The sequence below is a fragment of the Oncorhynchus kisutch genome, linkage group LG14 (assembly GCF_002021735.2).
Source record: "Oncorhynchus kisutch isolate 150728-3 linkage group LG14, Okis_V2, whole genome shotgun sequence".
In the NCBI taxonomy this organism is placed as follows: domain Eukaryota; kingdom Metazoa; phylum Chordata; class Actinopteri; order Salmoniformes; family Salmonidae; genus Oncorhynchus; species Oncorhynchus kisutch.
Window position 1 is genome coordinate 32,688,515 of NC_034187.2, and position 18,850 is coordinate 32,707,364.

Genomic DNA, 18,850 nt, shown 5'->3' on the forward strand with positions numbered 1-18,850 from the left:
ATAGCTTTGGTAAAGTGATAGAGAAATTATTTAGTTTAAGTTTGATACATTAGTCTGAATCATTCGTAGCCTAAGCAATTCAGGTTTCACAACCAGTTTTACGGTAAAAACGTATATTATTGTCCCCTTAAGAATAATATTGATATTTTCAACCTCAATTGCAAGCAATAACAACATATGGCCCTAATATGTAGCCTATATCAAAACATATTGCCACGGTTTTGCGTTTGACAATTTCAAGGTAATATTCACTTGGTAGCTTCTATTGCTATTGAATGTGTGGACTAAAATAGGAAAGAGAACGTGTCGTCCGTGAACGCGCGTGTGTGTCAAGGTGTGGACTATTGATTTCCCAGGACACAAGCGCTAGATACCTTAAACAAAGTAAAGTTTATTCAATGTGTTTGAGCACTGACGATTTAACGGATTGCCTCGATGTCGGCTGATAGGCTTTAGGAAAAAAAGTAAGAATGATTTAGGCTAGAATAAAATCAATCCAGCCACTAACGAATTTACATTTTGGTGTAGCCTAGGGAATAGGGAATGGCCTATTTGAAATTATAAAAATAAAATAAAGTACAACAAATATGAAAAATAAACATTTAAAATCATGGCAGATAAATTACAAATAGGCCTAATCAGTAATATGTTATGTTCCATGTTTTTTTCACTACAGATTTCATAAAACAATAATAATGGCCATGTCTTAAGGTTTCCTTATTTTTTAGAATTATTTACATGTTTTTGTGATAATGTATTAGTGTTGTGCGCGAGAACAATTAGAGGAAGATTTACGTTTCAGCGCCCTCTCTTGGTTATATTTGTCCAACAATAATTGTTAGTGGTGCATTAGACTACGTACAGAAAACAACACCCTCTAAAATCTCTATAGCCTATCGTTACATTAATTAATCAACTAGCCTATAGAATAACTTCCTATCTTATTTACCGGATCAAAGTGAGGACACAGAATGGTGCCAGCCACGTGCCGTTGGTTGAACATCTATTTGACTGCATATAGATGTAAGAGCATAACTATCGGTAAAAACCCATTAGTAAAGGAGAGTAAACCATTCGGTGTTGACGAGGGGACAACAGACCGTCTGCTTAACTTGGAAATGAGATCATGACCACCCCTTGGTGTGTCTAAGGACCACATAGCCTACACATTCAACACAGTTATTTCCATTTATTGAGAGGCGTAATATAAGCCGAAATCGTCATGGTATAGACATTGAAAAGTATTGTTCTTATAAAAATATATATATATTATTTTTTGCATTACAATGTTTTAAAAAGCTGAGCATTGCAATATTCATGCTGACGTTGTTGGATCATTTCAGGTGCTATTTAGAACCTAGAAGGGTTCTTAGGCTGCAGGTCCTCATAGGATAAACCTTTGAAAAACCCTTTTTGGGTCAAGGGAGAACCCTTTCCACATAGGGTTCTACACAGAACCCAAAAGTTGATTTTTTATTTGACCTTTATTTAACTAGGCAGGTCAGTTAAGAACAAATTCTTATTTACAATGACGGCCTTGGAACAGTGGGTTAACTGCCTTGTTCAGGGGTAGAAAAACATATTTTTTACCATGTCAGCTTGGGGATTTCATCGAGCAGTCGTTCTGTTACTGGCCCCCTGCCTGGAACCCAAAAAGGTTTTACCTGGAACCAAAAAGGGTTTCGTATGGGGACAGCCAAAGAACCATTTTGGAAACCTTTTTTATAAGAGTGTTGAGTTCTGAATACATTGTGTCCATGACAACTATAGGTCATTGACCTCTTTCCCAACTGTACATAAATATGGTAAAATGTGACTGGCCATACTATCACAAAGTAATATTCTTAAAAAAAAAACATGCTATAAATGACAATATGACCAATGTTCTTGTAAAATATTTAGCTAATTCCGGAGTTAATTGTTAACCAGCGTATCCCCTCCACATGTCTTCACACATTTGTTCATTACTATAAAAACAAAAACTATAATATAACGTTATTATGTCCATATTGATTGGAAAAAATATGCACTGAATAAAACACAGGGGATAACACGTTACAGCAAGATTCACTTGTTTCCAACCTGGTCCCTGATGGAAAACACACAATACAGACGAAACACAAGGAAAGCACAATAATCAGTACAAAACAGCACCATACAACATATAACAAATACATCAATCAATAATAAAATAGTCCATTTATCCTAATCTCATAATTTGTCTACAAACATTAGACATCAATATTTTTACATCATTATTTTATATATAACAGCTAAAATGGCCTCTGGGCCAGACCTCTGCCTGCAACAATGGATGTAGACCATTTTAACAAACTTGCATATGCCTCAATGCTTTGTCATGTGTGAGATGGAGGTGAGTGCAATAATCATTTGTCCAATGGGTGACAGAAAAGGATATCCCACTTTTTTTTCACCTTTTTCAGAAGGGGTTGTGCTATAATACTTCAGCGCTGGCATTGCAGTGCAATATCCCGCTAGCTGGTTCTCACCTTTCTGCCACCATACAAGAGGAATACTGGTTGTACAATATGTTACATGGCCAGTCTCACTAGGGACTCTACAAACTGCATGGTATTGGATCTTTATGGTTCAGGGTCTTTAAAAACTGGATGGTACTGGATGGTCAGCTTCACATCAGGGCACTTTATGCTTTGATTTTATGGAGATTTTGGCTTCTATTCTCAGCCAATTTGATATTCATACCAGGTACTGGAAGCTAAGGGGATATGGCAGCTCTTGGGGGATAGGCTACATGTATTTCTTGTCTGCCCCCATGAATGAAACATTGAATATGAATTTATGTCTCTCACCCACAGGTGCACAGCTCCAGCCTTCAAAGGCCGCTTTCAAACACTGTGGCCCTAACGGACCGGAGTTGAACACTCCAGTCCTTACCACACTAGAGATTCCCTTGTGGACCAATGGAAAGGTGACAGTCTGACACCTGGTTGTGCTATGACAACACACCTTCAATTACATAATCATATCACGTCATCATATCACGTCATCATATCACGCCATCATATCACGTCATCATATCACGCCATCATATCACAAAGCCTAGTTCTCTGGATCCCCTTCACCTCAGGGTAATCCTAAGAGGTACTTGGAAACAGAGCTGGGCTTTGGGATGGAAACTGGGTGCGCTCCTCTCTGCTCTGTGAGAAAGGTAGGACCATCTAACATTCCTTCAAACACCCAGAAGTTGTTGCAGAAATGTGTTGCTTCAAGCTTCGCTTTCAGAGTAGGATTTCTTGCCACTGTGCTTCTTTAGTTTTCATCAACCTTTAAAAATTCACTTTAGTTTCCCCCTTTTCGAGTTTTTGTTGCCTTACCTCATACAAAACACTGGGGTCAATAAGTTAAGCTTGTGATTCGTAAAAATAAAATTTATAAAGTGAGCCTCTTTCTTCGGAAAGCGATGGAAAATGTTTGCTGCCAAGTGCCTGTGGTGACAGTAAACATTCCAGAACAGGCCCGGAGTTTGGACTTCCCATTATATGCCACAGCTGTGACAACGCTTGTTGGCTGCAGGTTTGCGGCTTGCCACAGTGTGTTTACCTGGAAATGAATCTGAAAAGCGACTAGACTGGGAAGGCACACAACCCGGCTAAATAAATAGGCAGGACAGCCATAGTGATGTGATTCAGAGGGAGGGGGCAGCAGTTATTACACCGACTCACCCCACTGGGTCCTGGGGCAAACACGGGCACAAATGGCCTAAGGATTTCCTCAAATACGCACCTTTGGATATTGAGAGGAATGCGCTCGGGAATGCCACGCAATAGCCTACGTTTTATGTGTGCTGTATCCAGGGCCTGGCAATTTCATTTGTGCTACTTTTCCCTTGTCATGTAGAAAGGAGGCCTAAGCTGAGTGATGATCTGTATCGATCCAACTTGGTGTTTGTCTACCCAGTGGACCACAGGAGGAGATATCATGGGACCCAACATCTTGAGAGTGGCTAACATCAGATGTCATCTCAAAAAGGTTAAGAGAAAAGGACTTACAGTAATACAAGGACATAATACAACAAGAACTACATAGAGTGTACAAAACATTAGGAACACCTTCCTAATAGTGAGTTGCACCCCCCTATCCTCTCAGAACAGTCTCAATTCGTCGGGGCATGGACTCTACAAGGTGTCGAAAGCACACATACACAATCCAAGTCTGATTTGTCTCAAGGCTTAACAATCCTTCTTTAACCTGTCTCCTCCCCTTCATCTACACTGATTGAAGTGGATTTAACAGGTGACATCAATAAGGGATCATATTTTTCACCTGAATTCACCTGGTCAGTCTATGTCATGGAAAGAGCAGGTGTTCCTAATGTTTTGTACACTCAGTGTATAATGTGGGGAGCATTATTTGTGAAGTTAGTTACTGAACAATTCTTATCTTTGTCTATGAGCCTCTATTTTTGCTAACATATTGTACAGTAGCTTGGACACAACACATTTGCATAGTGCTCCAGGTCTGATTATGTTATGTTAAACCATCTGAACGGATGTGTATTGGGCAACATATTTAATATTGCCCAATTATCCATTGTTATTCATTAGAAGTGAACTGCAATGTCAATACACATTTCATCACAGACAGAAGGCAATTAAACATGAGGCAAAGTAGTGCTATGCTAATTAACTTGGTGTGATCCCATGGGAAGAACTGTGTCTAATGTCACTCCAACCAACCCTGATAATCAGTCAGCTAATGTCCTTCGCACTCACCTGCCATGGTCTCAGAAAACAGGCACCAATCAGGAGGGCTGATTGGAAATGAATCCAACAGTTAATGGCCCATCTAATGGTAAACATTATCAAGGGATTTCTCCAAAAGCCGCTAACACCTGGTTGGATTCATCCATAGGGAATAGTTGGGGATCATATGATTCACCACATGCAGACATTTTGATAGTCTGAAACATAAAAGATTATTGTAATCATCACAACGACTTGAGATCTTGAAATCCATTGAGCTGAAGCTGAGAAACATCAGGACCTTTAGAAAATATTTGGTTATACATCTGATGGCATTTGACCATTTCCTTTTCCACCAGTCCCATATCTGCATCTGTCCTCTCTCTATTCCAGGCTGATGGAAAACGTCATGTTTGGGATTATCTCTGACACAGCCACGGCTGACCTGAGCCTGCCACCAGAGATGCAGAGCCTTTCATTTGGCCCCCCACTAGATCCCACCGCCTCAGAGGCAGAAATACATTTCTACAGCCACACCAGACTACCTCTGTTTATAAATCATGTGCGTGAGTTAACAGAATAAGGTGAAATTAAAAGATGGTGCATCTGTTGAGAGCTGATATACAGTACCAGTCAAAAGTTTGAACACACCTACTCATTCAAATCAAATCAAATCAAATCAAATTTATTTATATAGCCCTTCGTACATCAGCTGATATCTCAAAGTGCTGTACAGAAACCCAGCCTAAAACCCCAAACAGCAAGCAATGCAGGTGGAGAAGCACGGTGGCTAGGAAAAACTCCCTAGAAAGGCCAATACCTAGGAAGAAACCTAGAGAGGAACCAGGCTATGTGGGGTGGCCAGTCCTCTTCTGGCTGTGCCGGGTGGAGATTATAACAGAACATGGTCAAGATGTTCAATGTTCATAAATGACCAGCATGGTCGAATAATAATAAGGCAGAACAGTTGAAACTAGAGCAGCAGCACAGTCAGGTGGAAGTTGAAACTGGAGCAGCAGCATGGCCAGGTAGACTGGGGACAGCAAGGAGTCATCATGTCAGGTCATTCAAGGAGTCATCATGTCATGTCATTCAAGGGTTTTTCTTTATTTTTTACTCTACATTGTAGAATAATAGTGAAGAAATGAATACTATAAAATAACACATATGTAATCATGTAGTAACACAAAAAGTGTTCAACAAATCAAAATATATTTTAGATTTTAGATTCTTCAAAGTAGCACTCCATCACTCTCCTTCTTGGTGTGTTTTGGGTCATTGTCCTGTTGAAAAACAAGTCATAGTCCCACGCCCAAGTGGTGCAGCAGTCTAATGCACTGCATCTCAGTGCAAGAAGTGTCATTACAGTCCCTGGTTCGATTCCAGGCTGTATCACATCTGGCTGTGATTGGGAGTACCATAGGGCAGCGTACAATTGGCCCAGCGTCGTCCAGGTTTGGCTGAGGTTAGGCCGTAATTGTAAATGAGAATTTGTTCTTAACTGACTAGCCTAGTTAAATAAAAATTGAAATAAGTGAAATCCAGATGGGATGGTGGTAGCCATGCTTGTTAAGTGTGCCTTGAATTCGAAATAAAATCACAGACAGTGTCACCAGCAAAGCACCTCCGCACCTCCTCTTCCATGCTTCACGGTGGGAAGACACATGTGTCTCACAAAGACATGGTGGTTAGAACCAAAAATCTCAAATTTGTACTCATTAGACTAAAGGACAGATTTCCACCAGTCTAATGTCCATTGCTTGTGTTTCTTGGCCCAAACAAGACTCTTCTTCTTATTGGTGTCCTTTAGTTGTGGTTTCTTTGCCGTAATTTGACCATGAAGGCCTGATTCACACGGTCTCCTCTGAACAGTTGATATTGAGATGCGTCTGTTACTTTAACTCTGTGAAGCATTTATTTGGGCTGCAATTTCTGAGGCTAGTAACTCTAATGAACTTATCCTCTACAGCAGAGGTAACTCTGGGCCTTCCTTTCCTGTGGTGGTCCCACGAGAGCCAGTTTCATCATAGCACTTGATGGTTTTTGCGAATGCACTTGAAGAAACTTTTAAAGTTCTTGACATTTTCCATATTGACTGACCTTCATGTCTTAAAGTTATGATGGACTGTCATTTCTCTTTGTTTATTTGAGCTGTTCTTGGCATAATATGAACTTGGTATTTTACCAAATAGGGCTATCTTCTGTATACCACCCTCACCCTGTCACAACACAACTGATTGCCTCAAACGCATTAAGAAGGAAAGAAATTCCACAATTTAACTTTTAACAAGACACACCTGTTAATTGAAATTCATTCCAGCTGACTACCTCATGAAGCTGTTTGAGTGTCACACCCTGACCATAGTTTGCTTTGTATGTTTCTATGTGTTGTTTGGTCAGGGTGTGATCTGAGTGGGCATTCTATGTTGTGTGTCTAGTTTGTCTGTTTCTGTGTTTGGCCTGATATGGTTCTCAATCAGAGGCAGGTGTTAGTCATTGTCTCTGATTGGGAACCATATTTAGGTAGCCTGTTTGGTGTTGGGGGGTGTGGGTGATTGTCCTTATGTCCTTGTTCTGGCTGTGTTACTTAGCACCAGTATTAGGCGGTTTCGGTTTTCGTGTTACGTTTATTGTATTTGATTCGTGTTTACTTTGTTTTCATTAAACATGGATCGCAAATAGCCACGCCGCATTTTGGTCTGACTCTCTTTCACATACAGAAAACCGTGACATTGAGAGAATGCTAAGAGAATGCCAAGAGTGTGCAAAGCTGTCATCAAGGCAAAGGGTGAAGAATCTCAACTATAAAATATACAGTATTTTGATTTTTTTTTAAACTTTTTTGGTTACTACATCATTCCATATATGTTATTTCATAGTTTTCACTATTATTCTACAATGTAGAAAACAGAAAAACTGAAGAAAAAACCTGGAATGTGTAGGTGTGTTAACTTTTGACTGGTACTGTATGTTCAGGAGTAGTCCAGCATCCTTCCTGTATTTTCCGGTAGCAATCCATATGTAGATGTGTATATGGGTCTTTTGTAGTGTTTACTGAGGAACATTGCGGGGGCCGGCTATGTAATGAAGAGGGCTCAAAGAGATCTCCCTACGTGTCACTCCAGGAGCTCGGCGATAAAGCCTCCCTGCCGGCCCAACAACATAAGTGTCCAATCTGTGTTTGCTTACCCATGAACACCCTTGGCAGAGTCTTGCGGAGCCTGTAAATGTGGCCTTTTTTACAGGCCCTGACAGCTAACAGGCCATTGGCAAAGGAGGCCCAATGACACGGCCACTCAACAGATTAGCGCCTCATCAGCCTCCTGCAGCTTGGAACAAATATGGCCCTGCCTCACATAAAACACAATGGGTCCGCCACTGCTAAACAGCCGCTCAGCAGGGGAGCCCCCCACAAAACTTCCTGCTCTGCCCTTTCTCCAGGCCGCAGCTGTACCAGGGGCCCTTCCCTTCCCCACCCCGACACCAATTGGCAAGATGTGTGTATTTCAGGTGAGCAAATATTGCCACTTGCCTGAGAGTTCAATGGCCATCCCTTTCAGGGGTTGCGTATTGTGCCTGCTTGCAGGAGGGTATATGTGTGGCCCTCACGGCAGCCCTGCAAGGTCATGGGAAACCTTCAGCCACAGCTGGGCTCAGCAAATCTAACACTCCAATATACTTCATCTGCATTTACTACCATTGAGGAAATCCTTGCTGACTCTATTTCCTGCAGTCATCTCAAAATCATAATAGACATTAAACTGGTGTCATCCTCCAGTCATGATACTGTAGTATATCAAGAAGTAAACCTGGACGTGCTCTCTTTTGCGTTGTTTTGCATTCTTCTGACTCCAATGGTCAGATATTGCTTCTGGCATTGCATAGTGGAAACCTGACTTTAGTGACAAACCCATGTTATGAATCCTAATTGATTATCTCTTCTCTAACTTACATGCTACTTTATTAGCCTTTAGGGAAAATGGCCACTTACTGTATGCTACTGCCATGACTGGTAAAGAGACAGAGGAATTGAAAATTGATCTTGTCAGCCACTTGCCATTTTTAAAACACCTTTGTCCCTAATACACATACGCAAAGGTGTAAATGACCCGAGTCGTTGCTTTCAATTCTCACCTGGGCCTTAATGTGGGAAAAAGCTGGGGGAAATAAATACTGTAGGCTGTGAGATTGCATTAGAGATTGGAGACATGGACTTTTGTCCTCCAGGAAGGACAGAATAAACAAACACGTAGGGAATGTTCAAAGACTATATAACTACAACTTTGAAATAAGCATGGTAGCTATGTCTGTTTATTTGTCGGTTTATTCAATGTCTCATAGAATCTAACCAATTTAAAACATGTTTGTGATATCAGAGTACTAGTAGTTCATATGGTTAGGTGCTCTTTGGTTTCCTAGGCTGTCTGGTAAGGGTGCCTTAGTATATTTGGGATGGTTTATAATAGACTCTATATCCAACACATTTTTTAAACAAGTATTTGAGTGTTTCAAGTTTCTTCACACTATGTCATTAATGGACTGGCTAATCAGATGACGCGTGGCAGGATGGAAGGATGCTGAGAGCTACAACACAGTCTGTCCTGAGAGGAAGACTTCTGAATGGCAGTGAAATGCTACTATCATCTTAAAGATATTTCTGATTAGCTTAGATAAAGACTAGGGCTATAACAAAGTGTATTGGGGCTCGTGGTGCTCTGTGATATAGTTTTGAGGCAGTTGTATCACCCAGAAGTCACTCAAGGCCTGTCCTGTCCTGAGAGGGTTCCTCTGTCATCACACTGAAATGGAACTGGCCCATGGTGCAAACAAGATCTCTTCGCATCTCTCCCAAAGCCCAGACAAATCTTGTCTGTGAGGTGGTTTGCTGTTGTGTTGTTTGTTTGCTTGTCTGGTCTTATACCCGTGGACACCTGGACACCTGGCATGGAGAAGGAAATGAGAAGAAGACGATAAGTGCAGTGAATCTCTTGAGCAAAGCTGGTCTAGTACAAATACAAGCAGACATGAGGACGTCGCGAAGACAGACGTCCATCTCCATGATCCTTTGTTACATGAAAAAAAAATGAATGGGTTTTTGTTACGTGAAATGCTTACTTGCGAGCCCTCCGCAACAATGCAGTAATACTAAGTCATATAAAAGAAATACACACGAGAAAATAAAAAGGTAATCAAAAACGTGCTTGTGTAAGTGCATAGACAAATGGTACGTGAAGAGGGTAAATTGTAATATCTGCTGTGTAGAAAAAATATATACATTTCAGTCATTTAATGTGTCATGAAACATACATATATTCACAATATATCACTATATATATTGTGTGCAATATAAGCCGTCCTCACAGAGGCATATTCATTTTCTTTTGCTAAAGATGAAAAACATAATAAAGGACATTATAACCAGTCATGTAGGAGCTAGAAACAGAGCTGCCATGTCTATCAGTGCCATCTTCTTATTAAAGTCATTCAGTAAAGTGTACTTTGAGTACTTTTTTTTGGGGGGGGGGGATATCTGTACTTCTTTACTATTTATATTTTTGAGAACTTATACTCCACTACATTCCTACAGAAAATATGTACTCGTTACTCATACATTTTCCCTGACACCCAAAAGTTCAGGCAGGGCAGCAATATGATTCTATTCACACAGCTATTAATATAACGCATTCTATGGTTAGGTGCTGCCTCTGATTTGGCAGAATCACTTAAACACAAATACGGTGCTTGTGAATTATGTCTGAGTGTTGGAAAATTGTGCAATCTGATTAGCTTGATAAGGAATTTGATTAATAGAATTTACTTTTAACTTTTAATATAGTACTTTTTACATCACTGTACTTAAGTGCATTTAAAACCAGATACTTTTAGACTTTTACTCAGGTAGTATTTTACTAGGTGATTTTCATTTTTACATGAGTATTTCTTTGTTGAGCTAATTACAATTGAGTACTTTTTCCACCACGGATTATAACCCTGTTCCACCACCTCAGTTTGAGAGATCGCAATCTTTATTGAAATGATATCTATTACATACAGTATTTTGTTAGAGCAATGCGTTGTTGGGAGTGTTTCACCGTACAGAATCCCGATTGAACCTGTGCTTCTCTGGGGCTACAGGCCCCTGACCTGACTATCCTCTTGTATAGAGCGACACCTGGTGACAAGGCAATGATGGGGTGTAATGATGTTGTTCAGCATGTGTCCAGAGGAGGGAGCCATTATGCATTATATAAGAAATTGATCACTTGAAAAAATGCTTACTTAATTCATGACCATCTCACGACCACTGGGGGCTACATCTGGAGTTATTACCTGAATTTATACAATATATACATACAAACCTGCCTGTATCTGGGCTCTCGCAAATCTTTTAAATCATTTTGAAGGACTGCCAAGCCTTAGGCCTACATCATGAGTAACACTGGAATGGGTGTAAACCTTGGCTGGAGACTAGAGAGTGATCCCAGTTGGTTTAAATACAAAGTCATTGTATGGACCATTCCTGACATATGGGTAGGCATATTATAGGATACTTCATTTTGGTAAGAAATAACTTACACTATTTATCTGTAGTACAGAGTGATATTGAGAACTTTTGATGCTACTTCGTTCTCTTTATCCAGCAATGTTGTTTCAAGTGTGTTGCCATTATCTTTTACTTTCCTTTCAAATAGTCGTGTGATTGATGATGTTTCTCATTGCAACCAATACAATCAATTGGTTTTGCTCAACTCCTATCGCCTCTCTTCCGTCTTCTCCTCGCCTGCTTTAGAAAAAGGTCAAAGGTAATCTAGGACCGAAGACGAGGAGAGGAAACGGGGAAACAAATGCACTCCGTATGAAATTAGACTCTCCGGGCGCGTTCCTCTGCCCAGGCGTTGCGGACCCATGCAAGATCTTACAACGCCTGGATAGGTATTTTACGTATCAGCTAAACACATGATGGTCGTGTTCCCATGCTCGGAAGTTGCATGCATCTACTAATGGTTGTGTTGTACATAATCGACTGTCGGGAACCAGATTGCTCTAACGTATGATGTTGTTAGCTGATACTGATACAGACTTTTGCCCAATTGAGAATCTCCTTACCAACTGGGCACAAACTGGTTGAATCAACGTTTGTCCCCCACGCCATTTCAACAGAATGACGTTGAACCAACGTGGAATAGACACTGAATTAACGTCTGTGGCAATGAGTATCTTTTTCAAAGTCGTTCTGCCCCTGAACAGGCAGTTAACCCACTGTTCCTAGGCCGTCAAAATAAGAATTTGTTCTTAACTGACTTTCCTAGTAAAACAAAGGTAAAATAAAAATAAAATAAAAAAAATGACTTAGGGAGAATCCCAATTGGATTTGTTCACCTCCTCTCTGTCCTCTCCTCGACACTTTGAAAAAGGTCAAAGGTAATCGAGGAGCCAAGGAGAGGAAACATGGAAACAAATGCGCTTATATGAAATGACTGTCCTTCTCCACTTGCACGTCATCAGGCAAATTACCTTTACAGGGGTGGAATCCCAAAATAATTTGTAAAGTTATAAACACTAATTAAACTAGTTGTGCAAGATAAATGCATAAGTAGCGTATAATTTTTAAATATGTGCGTGCATTTCTCCTCTGAGAAAACAGCTGATTCAAAGGAGATGTGGTGGATTTCAAAACGGTTCTGAGATAGAGCGCCGAGAGGATCCTCTTGTGCTTATTCGGTACACTCTCCTTGACCACTCGACTACTTATCGGTATCCAGGTTACTGAGGAGAGGAGGACGGAGGAGTTGATGAGAGGACAGACTTTTGCCCAATTGGGATTCTCCATTAGAGTACATCATTTTGGTCAGGTGATGGAGGCTGGAGCGAAAAAATGTAGCAATGAAATGCATTCATTTTGGAGGAATACACTGAGATTTGAGATTGCATCAGGATAAAGTCATCTATTTATTCCCATGGTGCATTTGTAAATTCACTCAGGCAATTTTCCACCTTTCCCTGTTCATTTTAGGCAACATCCCTTCCTGTCAAGTATGCTGAACTCTATTATCTCTTCCTGTCAGTTATGCTGAACTCTAATATCTCTTCCCATCAAGTAGTCTGAACTCTATTGTCTCTTCCTGTCAAGTAGGCTGAACTCTATCGTCTCTTCCCGTCAAGTAGGCTGAACCCTATTGTCTCTTCCTGTCAGGTATGCTGAACTCTATTGTCTCTTCCTTTCAGGTATGCTGAACTCTATTATCTCTTCCTGTCAGGTATGCTGAACTCTATTATCTCTTCCTGTCAGGTATGCTGAACTCTATTATCTCTTCCTGTCAGGTATGCTGAACTCTATTATCTCTTCCTGTCAGGTATGCTGAACTCGATTGTCTCTTCCTATCAAATCAAATCAAAATCAAATAACATTTATTTATATAGCCCTTCGTACATCAGCTGATATCTCAAAGTGCTGTACAGAAACCCAGCCTAAAACCCCAAACAGCAAGCAATGCAGGTGTAGAAGCACGGTGGCTAGGAAAAACTCCCTAGAAAGGCCAAAACCTAGGAAGAAACCTAGAGAGGAACCAGGCTATGAGGGGGGCTTCTGGCTGTGCCGGGTGGAGATTATAACAGAACATGGCCAAGATGTTCAAATGTTCATAAATGACCAGCATGGTCAAATAATAATAATCACAGTAGTTGTCAAGAGGGCAACAGGTCAGCACCTCAGGAGTAAATGTTAGTTGGCTTTTCATAGCGAGTCATTGAGAGTATCTCTACCGCTCCTGTTGTCTCTAGAGAGTTGAAAACAGCAGATCTGGGACAGGTAGCACGTCCGGTGAACAGGTCAGGGTTCCATAGCCGCAGGTAGAACAGTTGAAACTGGAGCAGCAGCATGGCCAGGTGGACTGGGGACAGCAAGGAGTCATCATGCCAGGTAGTCCTGAGGCATGATCCTAGGGTTCAGGTCCCCCGAGAGAGAGAAAGAAAGAGAGAAAGAGAGAATTAGAGAGAGCATACTTAAATTCACACAGGACACTGGAGAAAAACTCCAGATATAACAGACTGACCCTAGCCCCCCGACACATAAACTACTGCAGCATAAATACTGGAGGCTGAGACAGGAGGGGTCAGGTGACCCCATCCAATGATACCCCCGGACAGGGCCAAACAGGCAGGATATAACCACGCCCTCTTTGCCAAAGCACAGCCCCCACACAACTAGAGGGATACTTAAATTCACACAGGACACTGGAGAAAAACTCCAGATATAACAGACTGACCCTAGCCCCCCGACACATAAACTACTGCAGCATAAATACTGGAGGCTGAGACAGGAGGGGTCAGGTGACCCCATCCAATGATACCCCCGGACAGGGCCAAACAGGCAGGATATAACCACGCCCACTTTTCCAAAGCACAGCCCCCACACAACTTACCATCCTGAGACAAGGCCGAATATAGCCCACAAAGATCTCCGCCACGGCACAACCCAAGGGGGGGCGCCAACCCAGACAGGAAGACCACGTCAGTGACTCAACCCACTCAAGTGACAAACCCCTCCTAGGGACGGCATGGAAGAGCACCAGTAAGCCAGTGACTCAGCCCTTGTAATAGGGTTAGAGGCAGAGAATCCCAGTGGAGAAAGGGAAACCGGCCAGGCAGAGACAGCAAGGGTGGTTCGTTGCTCCAGTGCCTTTCCGTTTACCTTCACACTCCTGGGCCAGACTACACTCAATCATAGGACCTACCGAAGAGATGAGTCTTCAATAAAGACTTAAAGGTGGAGACCGAGTCTGTGTCTCTCACATGGGTAAGCAGACCATTCCATAAAAATGGAGCTCTATAGGAGAAAGCCCTGCCTCCAGCTGTTTGCTTAGGACTGTCAAGTATGCTGAACTCTATTGTTATGTCTCATTATGTCATATCTAATTTTCCTGGATAACCACTACCTTTATCTTGGTGTGTGATCTACAACTCAGCCTATGTAATGTTTAATTGCTGTCTCCAGCCAAACTTTAGGGCTTCTCTACAATGGAGATTGGAGATGAGGCACACAGGTAAACATGGAAAATGTCCCCTGCTTCCCTTTGTCTGGTTCACAAATATGACGCTATTGTCTTTATAGTGCACTTCTTTTGACCAGGGCCCTGTCAAAAGTATTGCACTATATAGGGAATAGGGTCCCTAACAGCTGGCTGGTTATATGCTGCACCGGCAGGATAGAACAGCTGCGTCTGGTAAGACAAGGGGCGGAGGACTATGTATTTTCGTAAATAACAGCTGGTGCACGATATCTAAGGAAGTCTCGAGCTATTGCTCGCCTGAGGTAGAGTGTCTCATGATAAGCTGTAGACCACACTATCTACCTAGAGAGTTTTCATTTGTATTTTTCGTAGCTGTTTACATACCACCACAGTCAGAGGCTGGCACTAAGACAGCATTGAATTAGCTGTATTCCGCCATAAGCAAACAAGAAAACACTCACCCAGAGGCGGCACTCGGAGTAGCCAGGGACTTTAATGCAGGGAAACTTAAATCCGTTGTACCAACTTTCTATCTGCATGTTAAATGTGCAACCAGAGGGAAAAAACTCTGGACCACCTTTACTCCACACACAGAGACACATTCAAAGCTCTCCCTCGTCCTCCATTTGGCAAATCTGACCATAATTCTATCCTTCTGATTCCTGCTTACAAGCTCAAATTAAAGCAGTAAGCACCAGTGACGAGATCAATAAAAAGTGGTCAGATGAAGCAGACACTAAGCTACAGGACTGTTTTGCTAGCACAGACTGGAAGATGTTCCGGGATTCCTCCGATGGCATTGAGGAGTACACTACATCAGTCATTGGCTTCATCAATAAGTGCATCGATGACGTCGTCCCCACAGTGACCGTACGTACAAACCCCAACCAGAAACCATGGATTACAGGCAACATCTACACTGAGCTAAAGGCTAGAGCTGCCGCTTTCAAGGAGTGGGACTCCAACCCGGAAGCTTATAAGATATCCTGCTATGCCCTCCGACGAACCATCAAACAGGAAAAGTGTCAATACAGGACTAAGATCGAATCGTCCTACACCGGCTCTGACGCTCGTCGGATGTGGCAGGGCTTGCAAACCATTACAGACTCCAAAGGGAAGCACCGCCGCGAGCTGCCCAGTGACACGAGCCTACCAGACTACTTCTATGCTCGCTTCGAGGCAAATAACACTGAAACATGCATGAGAGAACCAGCTGTTCTGGAAGACTGTGTGATCACGTTCTCCGCAGCCGATGTGAGTAAGACCTTTAAGGCCGCAGGGCCAGATGGATTATTATGGCGAGCATGCGCTGACCAACTGGCAAGTGTCTTCACTGACATTTTCAACCTCTCCCTGTCCGAGTCTGTCATACCAACATGTTTTAAGCAGACCACCATAGCGCCTGTGCCCAAGAACACTAAGGTATCCTGCCTAAAAGACTACCGACTACCGAACCCATTCACATGCAATATGAGAACAATTAGAACTTCTTCTGAGGGTGGTGGCTGATGAGAGAAACCAAGAAGAGGAACCCCAACATCACTCTGACTAAGCATCTTGCATTACACATAGTCTCTTTGTGGAGCTTAGTGTTTAGTTGACTCTAATGTTGTATACTGTTCAGAAGGTCAAATAAATCTTATCTGAATGTTCCCTAGCTCAATTAGATTCTGAGACAACAGAATGTTAGATTTTTATTTTTTTTACTTTTACCCCTTTTCCTCCCCAATTGTTAGTAGTTACTGTCTTGTCTCATCGCTGCAACTCCCATACAGACTCGGGAGAGGCAAAGGTCGAGAGCCATGCGTCCTCCGAAACACAACCCAACCAAACCGCACTGCTTCTTAACACAGCCCACATCCTACTCGGAAGCCAGCCGCACCAATGTGTCGGAGGAAACACCGTACACCTAGCGACCTGGTCAGCGTGCACTGCGCCCTGCCTGCCACAGGAGTCGCTAGTGCACAATGAGACAAGGATATCCCTGCCGGCCAAACCCTCCCTAACCTGGACGACACTGGGCCAATTGTGCGTCACCCCATGGAATTCCCGGTCGCAGCCGGCTGCGACAGAGCCTGGGCTCAAACCCAGAGCCTCTGGTGGCACAGCAGAGCTAGACCATTGCACCACCCGGGAGGCCAGAAGTACATGTTTATACGTGATGATATACGTATAAACAGTTTATACAGAATGATATACAACTCAATCAAAATGTATTCTCTTAGCAGTCAAATAAAATAAGTTCTCCTGTTTTGACCCCATAGGAAAAAGTTCAGAGCGTATAGCCATGGGTTTCTCTGCTGATGTGTACCTATAGGCTACCTTTGGAGAGTTGTGTAGTACATGGTTCCCAATGTCTAATAAAATCTGTTAGCATTGTTGTGTCAGGGTGAACAGGGTCAGTGAGCCTCATGTTGCTGCCCACATCTTGAAGCGATTTCAGTGGAGCTGATAGTCAAGAGCTTTATCAAAGAGCTTGTCAGCTTGAGAGGAGGGGGAGGCTCACCAGTAGCAATTAGATGATTGAGTTACAGTGAGCCTGTTGTGATTGCAAACTCTGCCAATGATCATTTTGGAGCCTTCAGAGACATTTGAGACCTCAAAGCACTTGGTAAACTATGGCTGGCTGGCTATTTTAACTTCCTGGTAAAGTGACTCTACTCTTAGAAGATCTACATTGTGCCTATTGCCTCTCCCCCTCATCTCCTTACTTCCCTGTGGTAGGCACTACACAGGCTGCTGCTCCAAATGCTCTGTGGTTCAACAATTACATCCATGCTGAAAATGGGATTTGACATGTGGTGCCATTATAATGGAGAAGTTAAGTCCTCCCTCCCTCACTCACTCACTCACTCACACATACACACACGAATACACACACACGCGCACACACACACGCACACATTCTGTTCTATTCTACTGCATTATATTGTTTTATTCTACTGTATTCTATTCTAACCCCATGTTTACTGTAACTTGTCACAAATGATTGTGACATATCATCTAAGCATGCATTACACTACAGCATTGTTAAATATTCGATTCTGATTGGCTTGAAGTGCATTCTACATTTAGGTATGCTTTAATATATCAGTGTGACAGATTCACTTTACCGACCGTGTCTCAGGTAAACCTACAGTCTTGCGCTTTTATCTGCTCAACGACTGCAGAGTGAAGGAAAAGCTGCCAACAAGTGCCAACAAAAGCATTCCTCATGAAGCTGGTTGAGAGAATGCCAAGGGCATGCAAAGCTGTCATCAAGGCAAAGGGTGGCTACTTTGAAGAATATAAAATATATTTAGATTTGTTTAATACTTTTGTTGGTTACTACATGATTCAATGTGTTATTTCATAGTTTTGATGTCTTCACTATTATTCTACAATGTAGAAAATTGTAAAAATAAAGAAAACCCCTTGAATGAGAATGTGTGTCCAAACTTTCGACTGGTACTGTATACAGTGAGGCAAAAAAAGTATTTAGTCAGCCACCAATTGTTAAAATTCTCCCACTTAAAAAGATGAGAGAGGCCTGTAATTTTCATCATAGGTACACTTCAACTATGACAGAAGAAATGAGGGAAAAAAATCCAGAAAATCACATTGTAGGATTTTTTATGAATTTATTTGCAAATTATGGTGGAAAATAAGTATTTGGTCAATAACAAAAGTTTCCCAATACTTTGTTATATACCCTTTGTTGGCAATGACAGAGGTCAAACGTTTTCTGTAAGTCTTCACAAGGTTTTCACACACTGTTGCTGGTATTTTGGCCCATTCCTCCATGCAGATCTCCTCTAGAGCAGTGATGTTTTGGGGCTGTTGCTGGGTAACACGGACTTTCAACTCCCTCCAAAGATTTTCTATGGGGTTGAGATCTGGAGACTGGCTAGGCCACTCCAGGACCTTGAAATGCTTCTTACGAAGCCACTCCTTCGTTGCCCGGGCGGTGTGTTTGGGATCATTGTCATGCTGAAAGACCCAGCCACGTTTCATCTTCAATGCCCTTGCTGATGGAAGGAGGTTTTCACTCAAAATCTCACGATACATGGGCCCATTCATTCTTTCCTTTACACGGATCAGTCGTCCTGGTCCCTTTGCAGAAAAACAGCCCCAAAG